Source organism: Desmodus rotundus, chromosome 1 (genome assembly GCF_022682495.2).
Source record: "Desmodus rotundus isolate HL8 chromosome 1, HLdesRot8A.1, whole genome shotgun sequence".
Lineage (NCBI taxonomy): Eukaryota > Metazoa > Chordata > Mammalia > Chiroptera > Phyllostomidae > Desmodus > Desmodus rotundus.
The window spans coordinates 40,375,378-40,389,647 of record NC_071387.1 but is presented as its reverse complement, the minus strand read 5'-3'; positions in this window follow the sequence as shown (position 1 = coordinate 40,389,647).

The window sequence follows — 14,270 nt, the reverse complement described above, 5'->3', positions numbered from 1 at the left end:
CTCTGGGCAGTGACCATTCTACTCTGTTTTGAGGATTAGGTGAGGTGTGAGATAATGCTTGCAAAGCGTTAAGTAAATAGCCCATCATATAGTGACCTCTAGATTGATGTTAACTATTATAATTTGTTAGTAGTATCGATATCCAAATAATTAGTATATAACAAAACATTTTGAAATACGTGTTAGGTCACAATATCAACACTGACATTGCTGATACACAGTGATTATAACCCAGAAGGCCTATGCATTTGGAACCGTATTGTGCCCCCATGATAGCCAGCCAGCCTATCATAACAAGTCGGACTTTCGTGTGTGGTAAGCCGTACAATTGTTTCTCACTTGGGTATTCTTTATGCTGTATTTGGAGTGTGGGTAGATATCTTTAAGAGACTACGGCCTACTATTTATACACAAGTCACACGGAAAAAATTGCATTGTGTTGTAATAAAAGAACCCTCTCGACCAGAACTGAAGAGTTGTTTCCACAACACTGAAAGAGCAACTAAACAAAGCCAACTGGAAAAGCTGCTTGGTGTCGTGTGAGCAGTTCACATTGTTTTGCTTTTTTTATTGTACTGTTTTACCACTGGCGATCAGTGTGGGGCCTTCACTTACGAAAATATAGCTGTTGGCAGTTTAAGCTCAATTTTATTCTCAAGCTGTCATAAATGATCACATGGGAAGATAATACTTGATGGGAATTTTGTTTTCTTTCCCTTTTTTTTAAATTTTTCTTTGAGGCAACTTGTTAGAGAGGAGAGCAGATAAGATTGAGATCTATGGTTTACTGCAATGCTTGGAAAATACACATACGTTCTCAGAAATTCTATTCACAACAAAAAGATAGAGGCAATGCCCAGATTGAATTAAAGTGTTTGCAATCATTCCCACTTTTTACCTATTGTTATCACCATAGACTCTTGAAGAAATAACATATCAAAATTCTGTTCCATATATTACCTTGCAGCCGATCTGTGGTTTTGCCGGCCCATTTTATAATAAAGACTGTCATTGTGCATTCTTGCCACAAATGTATAAGCAGAAGAAATGAAGTCTTAAACCCAAATTCTAGCCTACAGCTCACAGGGTTTAAAAGAGGAAGCAACCAGGTATAGAAAGTGGGACATTCTAGAAGACAATTGGCCTGATCTCTTCAATAAGTCATTGTCATGAGAACGATGAGGGGAGAGAAAGAGGAACTTTTCTAGATTAAAGGAGACTTAAGAGACATAAGAAATGAAAAGCAACATGTGGCCCTTATTTGGATCCTGGTTTAATGAAATCAACATTTTTGTGAAGTTGTAAAATTCAGTACAAACTGGGTATTAGTTTTTATTAAGGGTTTCTTGTGAGTCCTGATAGCTGTAATAATGGATTTGTGATTATAGGGGAGAATGCCCTTATTATTATTTTTGGGGGGACTGCATACTGAAGTACATAGGGAAGAAATGTCATCATGTCTATTATGTACTTTGTACTACTTCAGCAAAACCATACACAGAGCAAATAATACAAAATGTTAAGAAATGGTTCAGTGTAGGTACTGAGCATACACGATTCATTATACTATGCTCCACTTTTCTGTAAATTTGAAAATTTTCTCAATAAAAAGTAGCAAAAAACCCCCTTCATGGTACAACATCTCTTAAAAACAGAGTTCTGTTGATACAATACAGGGTGTGGCAGAAGTAGGTTTAGAGTTGTTCATATGGAAAATAATACAATAATTAATAAGTAATAAGACAAAAATAAACTTTGTTTCCTGTACTCAGGAAACCATAAACCTACTTTTACCCCATCCTGTGTTTTCTGAAGAGAATTTATAATGCATAAAATGAAGAGTTACAGAAGTAAACTAAACCCAAAGTTAACAGAATGAAAAATATACTTAAAGTAGACCCCCCAGATTCACTGTTAAATAGTTAGAAGTATTGAATATTTGATTTTTTTTAGGGAAGCCATGCCTTTTATAGATATGGGGATGAGGAATATTAATATGATACACCCCTTGTAAGACAAAAGAATCCTGGAGAATAGAGAATTTCAGACCGTAAGCCTGGTGCTTTAGTAGAGGGAGTTAACGTAATGTAATGGGAAGAACACAAGTTTTGCCTCCGCACGGCACTGACTATTGTTTACTAGCAGTGTGAACCTGAGCAAGTTTCTTAGATTGAGTCTCAGATGTCTGTAAAATGGGGATGATAAAGTACATCTTCCAGGGAATGTTAATATTAAATAAGGTGATTTGTGTAAAGATCTTATCAAAGAGATGTGTGAAATAAAAGTCATCCATGTTACTGTTATTATAGCTTCATTAAAGGCAAGTAGAAGAAGAGTGATCAGGAACTCAGAAGAGATGAAATTGGAGTTGAGCTTTGAAGAATGGAGAATATTTCAAACATGAAGATGACAATGAGGGGGAGCATTCCAGGTGCATTAAAAAGATGGAACTAGAAATAGCAAGTAGTTCAGTCTGATTTCAGTATAGGCTTCCCGGAGTGGACTAATGGAAAACTAGGTTGGGGCTTGATTGTTATAGCTTTTAGTTGGTAGTTCAGGAAACCTGGCCTTTATTTTGGATGCCATAATAAGAAGCACTGAAGCCCTGGCTAGTGTGGCTCAGTTGGCTGGAGAGTTGTCCTGTACACTGAAAGGCTGCAGGTTTGATTCCTGGTCAGGGCACATACCTAGGTTGTGGGTTTGATCCCTGATCGGGGCATGTACGAGAAACAACTGATCGATGTTTCTCTCTCACATTGATGTTCCTCTCTCTCTCTCCATCTTTTTCTCCCTTCCTCTCTCTCTCTAAAATCAATCAATCTATCTATCTACCATCTAATAAAAAAAGATGCATTGAATGATTTTGACAGTATGGTCAGAGCTGTGCCTTGGGAAGAACACTCAGGCAATCAGGTTCATGTTGCTGTGTTCCTTGGAGAGTCTGAAGGCAAGGGTGCTGTTGCAGAGTCTCCTCATATTCTACCCAGTATTCATCCTTCTTCCTTACAGGGCTCTGGCTTTACTGGGGGCGATGACACAAGGGCTTGCAATGGAAACAAACAATAAAAAAATGCAACTGTATTTGCCACTCTTCTTTGAAGTAAGGGGTGGTATTGTCTAGTTTTGGCCAATATAATATAAGCTGAAGTTGTAGCGTGGGTGTCCTGAGAATGCTCTTTAAAAGTGTGAGGCAGCCTTAGGTGATTAAGTTGCCTAAGACCCTAAGAACACAAGTATGGAAAGATAACACTTTCTTAGTTTTTTTTTATGATTTTGTGGAACTACCAGCCCCATTTTTTGGTGGGGAAAAATAACTTTTTTTCAAGATGCTGTATATATGGGCAAAGCTTTGTGTTATGTGCAGCTGAATTCAGTCTGCAACTGATCTAAGCTCCAATTAGGAAGTTTGACAAGGGTGAGAAGCAAATGAGAAGTAGGGAGCTGGACTGTGGCAGGGGCAGCATCAGTAGAAATGGGAGAAAGTGGTAACCAGGAGACACATTGGAAATTGACATCAGAGGAAATGGCTGATTGGAAGTGTGCCTGGAGGGAAAGGAGAAATCCAACATGACTTTAAAGTTCAAGCTTGGGTGACCAGGAAAATGGTAACATTATTGACAGACTAGAGGTAGCTGTAAGAGGAGACAGCCCAAGTGACATGTAAATGAAGATAAATTAAATTTTGGATGAGTGAGTTTGATTTAAGAAAGCAAAGTCTAAATGACCCAAGAGCTGAATCAGTAGTCTGGACTCTGGTAGAAAGAAAAGATTATGGTGTGGTAAGGGGTCCCCTACCAGATTACAGGGTAGGAAATGCAACCTGGTAGGAGAATCCTTTTTATTTACTCTTCCCAATATGAAGATGGGCCATACTTACTGGTCAGGATTTTAAAACATGAGTTTAAACTACATTTGGAAAATACATAGTCATTTCCTCTGGGCCCCAACGGCTAGAAAAATGCCTTGCTTAGCCAAGGCATAGCTCTGCTTTGAGTGTAGAATGTGAGCTAGGTGACCTGTGGATATGCTTTATAGTTCTATGATTCTATAATTATCACAGGCTTCAAATCACTTTCTAGGGAACAGCAAATAATTCTCACTAATAAAACACAATTCGAAACTTGGAACTGAAATTACACACTTTCAATAACGTTGTAATAAAGTTAGCGACTGGAGACTCCCCTTAGGAATAAAGAGCTAAATGTATTGGTTGGCCACTCGTGCAAGGCAAAGCTAAAGTCTACACTGGTTCATCACGTGGAAGATGTGGAATGCTTTATACAAGTTTTAAATATAAACCTGACAGCAAATGAAAGAACTAAAAGGACATTGTTATTTAGCTGTGGAATCTGCAGACAATATCAGTAGGTGCTCTAAAGTCTAAACTCTGCATCCACCTCCCTGAAAAACTGCTGCCTGATTCTAGTTCCTGCCTTTAGTTTCTTTCTGAAACCTTTTTAATGGTACTGTGGATGGAAATTCATCTCTGGGTTATTTATAATTTTGTCAACAATAAGGGCCCTATGTTATTAGAAAAAGGTAGCAAGATAGAGAGAGCTTGATACTAGTAAGAGTTTATTCTAAGTTCCCACAGATTCAAAAGAGCAATTATTTGGGCAATTTTGTTTTTCAGAGACCTCAGCATATGAGGGAGAGCAGTTTTTAATATAAGTTATTTATAGTACATTTATTGTTTTCTTAAAAATTGTATTTCCCACCAAAGCATGATAGTGCTTGCGGTCCGAAATGTAGGCTCATACAAATAGTGAAGTGCAGCGACTCTCAAACTGACATCAGGTACTGTGTGTTCCTTCAGAAATAATTCCATGGTCAGATACATTTGGGACATTCTTTTTAAACAGAATCACTAAGTTTTTTGCATTTCTTGTCATAATTTTTATAGAGCCCTCTGACTCACCAAGAAAGGAATACATGAAGCAGCATTTCCAACAGCACTACACCTTGGAATTATTTTTATGAGATTATTAGGGATAGCATTTTACTAATATTTTCTCTTTAAGCAAACACTAATCCCCGCTCCCCCCATTTTGGGAAGTGCTCCTCTCCAACCTTCCTCCCAAGTCAAATGTTTACCCTGGTGGCTCCTTTGTTTGCACAGCATGAACCCAAACTTCTTGTCACTGTGTGTTAGGCTATCTGTGAGCTCCTGATTTAGTTGGCTTAATTGAATTTCTTTTTTTGGAATTTTGACATTGAGATAAAGAGTCTGTCTCTCTCTGTCTCTCTGTCTCTCTCCTCTGAGGCTAGACATATAACATGCAAGTTATAAGTAACCATGTTTTTAGTCTATGTGGATCAAAGAAGCAGAGGAAGCCTGTCTGGAGACACAGAAGAACAGCGTGAGTGCGTGCACACACGCAGAGTGAGCTCTGAAGTCCCTCTTCGCACTGTTTTCAGCTAAATCCCTCCCTGTGTGGTGGATTACTTTTCTCTTAAGGTTGAAGCATTTCCTTTTTCCTCCCAAAGGAATACAATGACATACAATCACAAAAGTTAAAGGCAGAATAAGACCTAGAAAACATGTCACTTCACAATCAACTCAATGTCTTTTCAACTACAAGGCTTGTAGAAATCTTGAATAAGACTTCATGAGTATTAGCTAGTAGCTAATTCTTTCTAAATGTTAGGACATGAAATCACTGATTTACCCATCACAATAATACATAAACATTATTAATGTTTGCTTATTTCTATGCATTGTATTTAGTTAAAATTTAATAGAGCAAATTATAAAATCAAAGTAACATAGACTTTTGTATTTACTACTTAAAATGAATAAATGTTACTGCTCACAATAGTTGCTTAAAATCTTCTAATTTTAAGAAATCAAAGGATAGATAAATTTTCTACGCTTCCTACTTTGATCTAATAACTTCAAACTCTCCACAAACCAACTCCTCCTATGAGTTTAGTGTATATCCAAACCACGTTATGCTTTGATGGTATAGGAATCTCTCATATATATACGTTTTAGTAAAATGCAACTGCCTTTTTAGACTTGACATTATGCTTACATACATATTTATAATGTTTTCTATTTTGTTTTTATTGAGCAAGATATAGCATTATTTTATAAACATCATTCTTTGCATGAGAGAAATTTCGCCATATTGTCGTATGCTTTTAGTATTTATTGTTTATACTGTACGGATAAGCTTCCGCTGAGCTGATACATGATAGTTTGCTTGACTGTTCTCATGTGGTTTAATTAATTACCCAATACATATGTTTTTTGACCATTATACATAAGTAAAGAAGTAAGTGTATGATAAAATTTAGGATGTTTGTATCTGAAATTAAGAGGAAGCCTCATTATCCGTGGCTTAAGCCATAATGATAGTTGCTGTTTACATCATAAGCCAACAGGCTGCTTGGGGATCTGAGTCAGGTTTTCTGTGATTCTTAAGGGATTTTCCTTACGATCACAAGATAACTGCAGCTGTTTCAAACATCACATTATCACAGGGGAAGCTCCAAACCAGATGGAATAGAGTGGGAGAAAAAAGGGACTCTTTTGTGTGTGTTTCTCCTGTATCAGAGAGAAGTCCTTCTCAGGAGCTTCTGGCAGACTTTGCTTTAGGTTTTAATGCCCGTAATCAGGTAATATGTGCAAATAAGACTCCGCTCTGCAAAAAACAACAGGATTGTTATGACTATCTTGGACAACCATTATGTTATTGTACGGTTGGACACGTCACCCCCAAACTACAGTGGACTTCAGCTGTTATAGGGGAAGTGCAAATGGTGGTGTATTAATCAGGTTCCTCCAGAGAAATAGAATGAATAGATATTGTCTCTCTCTATCTCATCTATCTATCTATCTACCAATCATCTATCATCATCATCATCTATAATTTATTGTAAAGAATTGGTTCACATGACTATGGAGGTGGGCAAGCCCCAAGAGCTACATACAGGCGATCAGCAAGCTGGAGACCTAGGACAGCTGATGGTCTAGTGCTGAGTCCTAAAGCCTGAAAACCAATGGAATCAATGGAAGGAGAACCAATGGAATCGCATCAGTCTGAAGATCAAAAGGCTTGAGACCCATACTCAGGAAGAACTTATTCTTCTGTTCCAGTCCAAATGCAGGAAAAAAAAAAGTGGTGTGGTCTGAAGATGATCAAACAGGAGAATGCCCTCTTACTTGAGAGAAAAATCAATTTTTAAACTTTTATTTCAGCATTCAACTGATTGAATGAGGCCCACACAAATTGTGGAGGGCAACCTCCTTACTCAGTCTACTGATTTAAATATTAATATTATCTAGAAATATTCACAGAACCACCAAAATAATGTTTGAACAAGTATCTGGGCACCCTACAGTCCAGTCTAGTTGCTACATAAAACTAACTATCACAGGTGGTAAAGTAGGCAGCCAACAGTGTCTGCATCAAAGGTAAGGAACCTCATTATATTGCTGTTTTTGTGTTTTTAATAGAAGTATATTCCCAAGAATGGGTTATTTTATTAAACTAATCAGAAATATTTTTAATACTTTTGATATATTTCCCAAAGTCTTTCTTCAAAGACTTTTATAAATTGCATAATCTGTACTAATGTTTCAGAACACATAAGTCCTGTATTAGTTCTAATGTCAGCTTTTTAAAAAATTGGTTATTAGGTCTAAAATATTTCTCATTGCTTTAATTTTTTTGATAAGTGGGATACATTTTGTCATGTTTGTTTATTTTGTATTTGTATTTCCTTTATTTTTTAAGGCTTAATTATATCTTAATGATTAGGCTATGCCTGTTGTCCCGATTTTTCCCATCTACCCCCTCCAGCCAGTACCCCCACTCTCTCAGGCAATTCCCCCACCATTATTCCTGTCCATGGGTCATGCGTTTGGGTTCTTTGTCTACTCCATTTCCTATTCTGTGCTTTACATCACCATGGCTATTCTGTGACTACCTGTTTGAACTTCTTAATCCCCATACCTCTTAACCCATATCCCCATACTTCTTAACCCATTCCCCCATAAACCCTCTCCCACATGGCACTATTAAAAAGCTTTCCGTAGCAATGACTCTGTCTCTGTTTTTCTTTTTGCTTAGTTTGTTTTTTAGATTCAGTTGTTGATAGGTATGTATTTATTACCATTTTATTTTTTATAGTTTAGATCTTTTTCTTAAGTCCCTTTAACATTTTGTATAATAATCATTTGGTGATGATGAATTCCTTTAGTTTTTTTTCTTGTCTGAGGAGCTCTTTATCTGCCCTTTGATTCTAAATGATAGCTTTACTGGGTAGAGCAATCTTGGCTGCAGGTCCCTGCTTTTCATGACTTTGAATATTTCTTGCTGATCCCTTCTATCCTGCAATGTTTCTTTTCCTTTCCTTTTCTTTTCTTTTTTTTTTAGAAATCAGCTGACAGTCTTATGGGAATTCCCTTCTAGGTAAGTAACTTCTTTTCTCTTGCTGCTTTTAAGATTCTCTCTTTACCTCTAATCTTTGGCATTTTAATTATAATGTGTCTTGGAGTGGGCCTCTTTGCATCCATCTTGTTTGGGACTCTCTGTGCTTTTGGACTTGCATATCTATTTCTTTCACCAAATCAAGGAAGTTTGCTTTCATTATTCTTTCAAATAGATCTCCAATTTCTTGCTCTTTCTCTTTTCCTTTTGGTTCCGCTATGATGCGAATGTTGGACCTCTTGAAGTTGTCTCAGAGGCTGCTTACACTATCCTTGTTTTCTTGGATTCTTTTTTTCATCTTGTTGTTCTGATTGGTTATTTTTTATTTCCTTATCTTCCAAATCATTGATTTGATTCTTGGCTTTGTCCACTTTACTGTTGTTTCCCTGTAAATTGTTCATTATTTCAATTAGTGTAACCTTTCTTTCTGACTGGATCTTTTTTATGCTGCTGAGTTCTCACTAAGTTCCTTGAACATCCTTATAACCAGTGTTTTGAACTCTGCATCTAGTAGATTGCTCATCTCCCTGTTGTTTAGTTCTTTTTCTGGAGTTTTGATGTGTTCTTTCATTTGGGCCATGTTTCTTTGTTTCCTCATTTTGGAAGTTTCTTGTGTTTGTTTCTGTGTATTAGGTCGAGTTGCTGTGACTCCCTGTTTTGGTAGCATGGCCTAAAGTAGTAGGTGTCTGTAGGGTCCAGTGGCACAGCCTCTCCTATCACTCAAGTTGAGTACTCAAAGTGCACCCTGCTAGTGGGCTGAGTACACTCTCCTCTTGTAGTTGAGCCTTGGTTGTTGTTGGAAGATTAATGGGAGGGATTTACCCAGGCCAGTCAGCTACAAGGACTGGCTGTGACCACTGGCCACCAAACACTGCCCTGTCTGGAGGATCAGCTGTGTGGAGGCATGGTAGTGGTACACTGACATGGTCTATAGCTATCCACTGGGTACCCAGGCTCTGGGGTTTCCTGGGTGGTGGAGGCCAAGGTCAACCCTCTTCAGTGTTTTGCCTGGGGCCACCCTGCTTGGGCTATAAAGCAATCTGTGATGTCTGCTACTTGTGCTGGGCTTGGAGATTCCCAGGTGAAGCCAAGCTGTGAATCTAGGCTGGTTGCTGCTAGTGCCAGGCATGGAGCCACTTAGGGAGAGGTAAGGGGGCTGGGGACTCACTGAGACTGGCTGATGCTTGTTTGAGAGGATTTAGGAAGTTGTGAAGCATGAACTAAGACCAGCCATTCATATGGAAAAATGGCTTGGGTGGGCCCATAAGTTGGGTGGGACAGAGTCTCTGGGATTCTCCACGGTGGGGCAAACAGTGTTATCCAGGTTGAAGGAATCTCAGGTATGGCACCAGGCTCCTGGCTCTGTGGCTGTGTTGGGGGGAGGGTTCAGAAAAGGGACAATGACCTCTGCCCACTTTCCTATCTGGGAGAAAGCTGTCCATTAGCTCTCACCTTGATGCCAGATACTTCAGTTTCTCCTTGTATACCACTGGTGCCTCTCAAGCTGCTACCCTGGTGCTGGAGCTCAGAGGGAGTGAGTCTGAGTAAATTTATATATGGGTTCTTCGAACCCATATATGGGACTCTACAAGTTTCTTCTGACACCTCAACCCCACTGGTTTTTGCAGTCAGAAGTTATGGGGACTTATCCTTCTGGCACTGGAACCCTGGGCTGGGGGGGCATGATGTAGGGCTGGGACTCCTCCTAAGATATCTCTCCTGAATTTTTATCTACCACATGTGGATGTGGGACCAGTCCATTGTACATCTCCACTGCTCCTACCAGTCTGGATGGATGTGGTTCCTTCAATTTCGTAGTTGTCGGACTTCCATTCAACTTGATTTCTGACAATTCTGAGTGATGGTTGTTCTGCATATTAGTTGTCATTTTGATGATGTTGTACGGGAAGGCGAGCCGTGTTTGTCTATGCTGCCATCTTGACCAGAAGTCCCCTGTATTTCCCTTATTATTCATGTCTCTAATGAAATTTTAGCAGTTCTCAAGCATCTTATAGGTTCCTTGTATTATATGTAAACATAATATAATATCTATTCTCTTGTTATTCATTTTCCTATTTATGTCATTTCTACCAACCTGTTGCTTCCTTTTTATTTAAATGTTACTTTTTTATATAGATGTTTTAATTTTCTTTTATCCACTGTAATCTTATATAATTTATCCTTTTATTTTAATTCTCTGAGTTGTGATAAATACTTTTCCTTTTTATTTTTGTGATTTAATTTTAATCTATTTAGAATTTGTTATGGAGTAAAGCATATCTTTCTTAACAACATTTATGAAAGAAAGAGTACCATTACTTTTGTTTGCTTATTTTGTGATTTATAAGTGTTATGAAATGAATTGTAACCCACCCCAATGCATATACTGAAACCCTAACCCTAATGTGACTATTTGAAGATAGGGCCATTAGGGAGGTAAAGTTAAGTAAGGTCATCAGAATGGAGCCCTAATCTAAGAGAGATCCTTATTAGATCTCTTTTCCTGTGCTCACAGAGAAGGGGCCATGTGAGGGCACACAAAGAAGTTGGCCACCTATGAGTCAGAAAGAGAGGTCTCATTAGAAACCAACCATGATGGCACGTACCTTGTTCTTGGATTTCTAGCTTCCATAATTGTGAGAAAATAAATGTCTATTGTTTAAGCCACCCAGTCTGTGGTATTTTGTTATGGTATCCCAAGCAGACTAGTACAGTAACATTCTGAGACTTACTGGGATGTTTTCTTGATATTTATTGCTGCTTTCATTAATATTTTCAATTAATAGAAATCTCAATTTATATAAATGTATAGTGCCATGACAACAAATTTTTGCTATTATTTCTATTTTATATTATGTTTTAAGTACAGTCTGGCCTTTTTTACATATTTTATGCAGAATATAAAATTATACTTTAAAATATGGTATATCAGTCCTTCTGAGTTTCTCTGTGATATCTAACACACAGCCTCATGGAGCAGTGTTTAAAAGCCAGCATTTCCTGGTTCATGTAAAATGTAAGCATGTCTTCTTTGTGCTAGGACCTAGAAAACGTAAGCAAGAGCTCGTGAGGAGGGGAGGTAGAATTGCCTAGGGTCATCTGAGACAAATATGATGAAGGTAAGGTGGAGGAGTTGGAATTTGCAGTTGTTATTATTCTAAGTAAAGCCAAGACCTGAATGCAAATACTTAGCATTTTGATTCTATAAAACATCTACATATTTTCTTACTGGGATTTCTACCTACAAGTGCAGTATTTTGGGTAAAGTATTTTGTACAACTTTTCTAAAAAATTCAAATGGCTTTTGTTAACATTTACCTGAGGCCCTATTAATGTGGGGTTCTCTGGGAGATAAAAAGTGACCTAGATGTTCTGCTTAATGTGGTTGGAAAGATGTATGAATGAGAATGTCATGTCATGAAGATTGTGTCTCAATTGTCTACAGGATTAACTCTTGTCTGAATTGATGGGGGACAGTTCAGCTCAACTGCAGACTGGTTCCATTTTTTTCTTCAGTAGTTTTGGTTGAATAATCAATTGATTTGTTGGCATTATGCAGACAGGGCCCAAAATAAACAATTTCCTGCTCTGAATGAATTGAGCTTAGGCTGTTCATTACCATTTAGGAAGAAAAAGTTTCCAAGATATAATAGAAATGATTCAATATTTATGAGTCTTACTTAATCAGCAACTATGACAATGAAAAAAAAGCTTAGGAACAATTGGGAGATTTGCTTAAATTCATGAACACTTCTTGGTGACCCTTAGGCATTGTGGCGGTTCCAGAAGACTCAGTGGTTGGTTGTGAGTCTTGTGCATGCATCGACCTTATTCTGCTGAGAACATTCCTGGAAAGAGGTCACTGTGTCAGCATTAGTACCTATCTCACCACTCTTATCTTCCTATTTTACCACATGGAGGGCTACTAGATGCTATTCTCTGCCCAGACCATGTTTAGCAAATTCCATTCTCAACTCTGATGTCCAGGTCATCTGATACCTCCAGGCCTGTAAAGCCTCCTTCACGAGGATTGAATAAGCACACCTTAATTTTTTTGGACTCCAGGGTAAGCTATGACTTGAAAGACAGCAGGTCCAAGTATAAGAAATTAATAGGACTCAATGTAATTTTTTTTGTTGTTGGTCAGAACTTAACTGAATTTAGTACTGATCCCTTGAGGAAGAAGAAAACAACACCCTCATTCAACACCCAATTATTTAATTAAAAAAAAAGTTCCAAAAACATAGCAGGAAATTAAACCAGCCAGTTTGACATCAGTTAAGTCTCCGAAGCATTTTAAAAAGATCAAATTCTGGAACATTTAAAAAACACAGCTTGATAACAGTCAATTAAGGTAGCCTCAGTGTGGCCAAGGAGATTTTAGTAATTTGTGTGTGTATGGCACGGATGGAAATTCTAAAAGGCATTGCCAAAACAATCAAGAAAAACAGTAAAAATCATAAAGCAGGATATGGCTATTTGACAAATCCCTCTTTTTTTTCTTTTCTTTTTAACTTAATAACTGAAGCATTGAATCCTGGGGAACAAAAAAGACTGGCAAATTAAATGAATAGTTGAGTAAACTTGGGTATCAGTCAAATTTAATTTCAAATCCTTAGCAACTTAGTTTTGTGTTCAGACTGCTATTATTTGGTGATACTAAGGTTGAGGACTAAAGGGATCTGTTTATGGTGGAATCATCTAGGACACTGCTTTTGAAAGTGTGGTCCATGGGCTACTCCTGTTCTATAACCTGTTAATCTTAAGTAAGATAAGCACAGAAATTGAGAGTATTTAGGAACTTTATTTTTTAAAGATTTTATTTATTTACTTTTAAAGAGAGGGGAAGGGAGCGAGAAAGAGAGGGAGAGAAACATCAATGTGCCCCCAATTGGAGACCTGGCCCTCAACCCAGGCATGTGCCCTGACTGGGAATCACACCAGAGACCCTTTGATTTGCAGGCCAGCACTCGATCCTCTGAACCACACCAGCCAGGGTGTATTTAGGAACTTTTATAGCAATGTGACCAAGCAATTTCCTAAAAACCTGGGCTAGAATTTATGTCTTTGTTTATTAAAAATGTTAGTCTGAACAATGAATTTTATTGTATTTTATGAAATTATAGGTCTATGACTTATTGAAATAAAAAATAGTCCTCCCTCACAAATAATTAGGAAACATTCATCAAGACATTTTTTTAAGAAATGGTATTTAAAGACTGATATATGAGGTCTGTCCAGAAGGTATCCAGCCATGTAATAAGCAAAATAGAGACATGTACTGAAGAAGATACAAGAAACATTGTACATAGGGCAATGACACCTCAGTCCCCTTCAAAGTAGGCACTTTGGGACTTCACACAGTTCTCCCAATTGACATCAGCTGCCTCATCATATTTTCCTGAATCTCATCAACGGTCTGAAATTTCTTCCCTTTCAAGGTGATTTTAGTTTTGGGAAAAGCTGTAAGTTGCAGGGTGCCAAATTGGGGCTGTAGCGTGGCTGTAGCAGACCTGAGTTACCTGGGTGATTTGATTTTACACCAAAAAACTCTCCACAAGACGTGATGCATGAGTGAGTGTGTTGTGATGAAGCTGCCAATCACCAGTTGCCCATAGCTGTGGCCTTCTGAATCATGAGTCATTTCCACAGTGGAATGTCTAAGCTTAATGCAAAATTTGATGCAGATTTGTTGTTCTACTCGCTCAGTCATTTTGAATGAGATGAGTACACAGTACACAGGCTCACTCAAGTGTCTACCGCCTCCACTGACTAGTACAGTGATGTTGTCATTGTTCACTCATGCATATTCCAGTCCACTGTCCTTGGCTA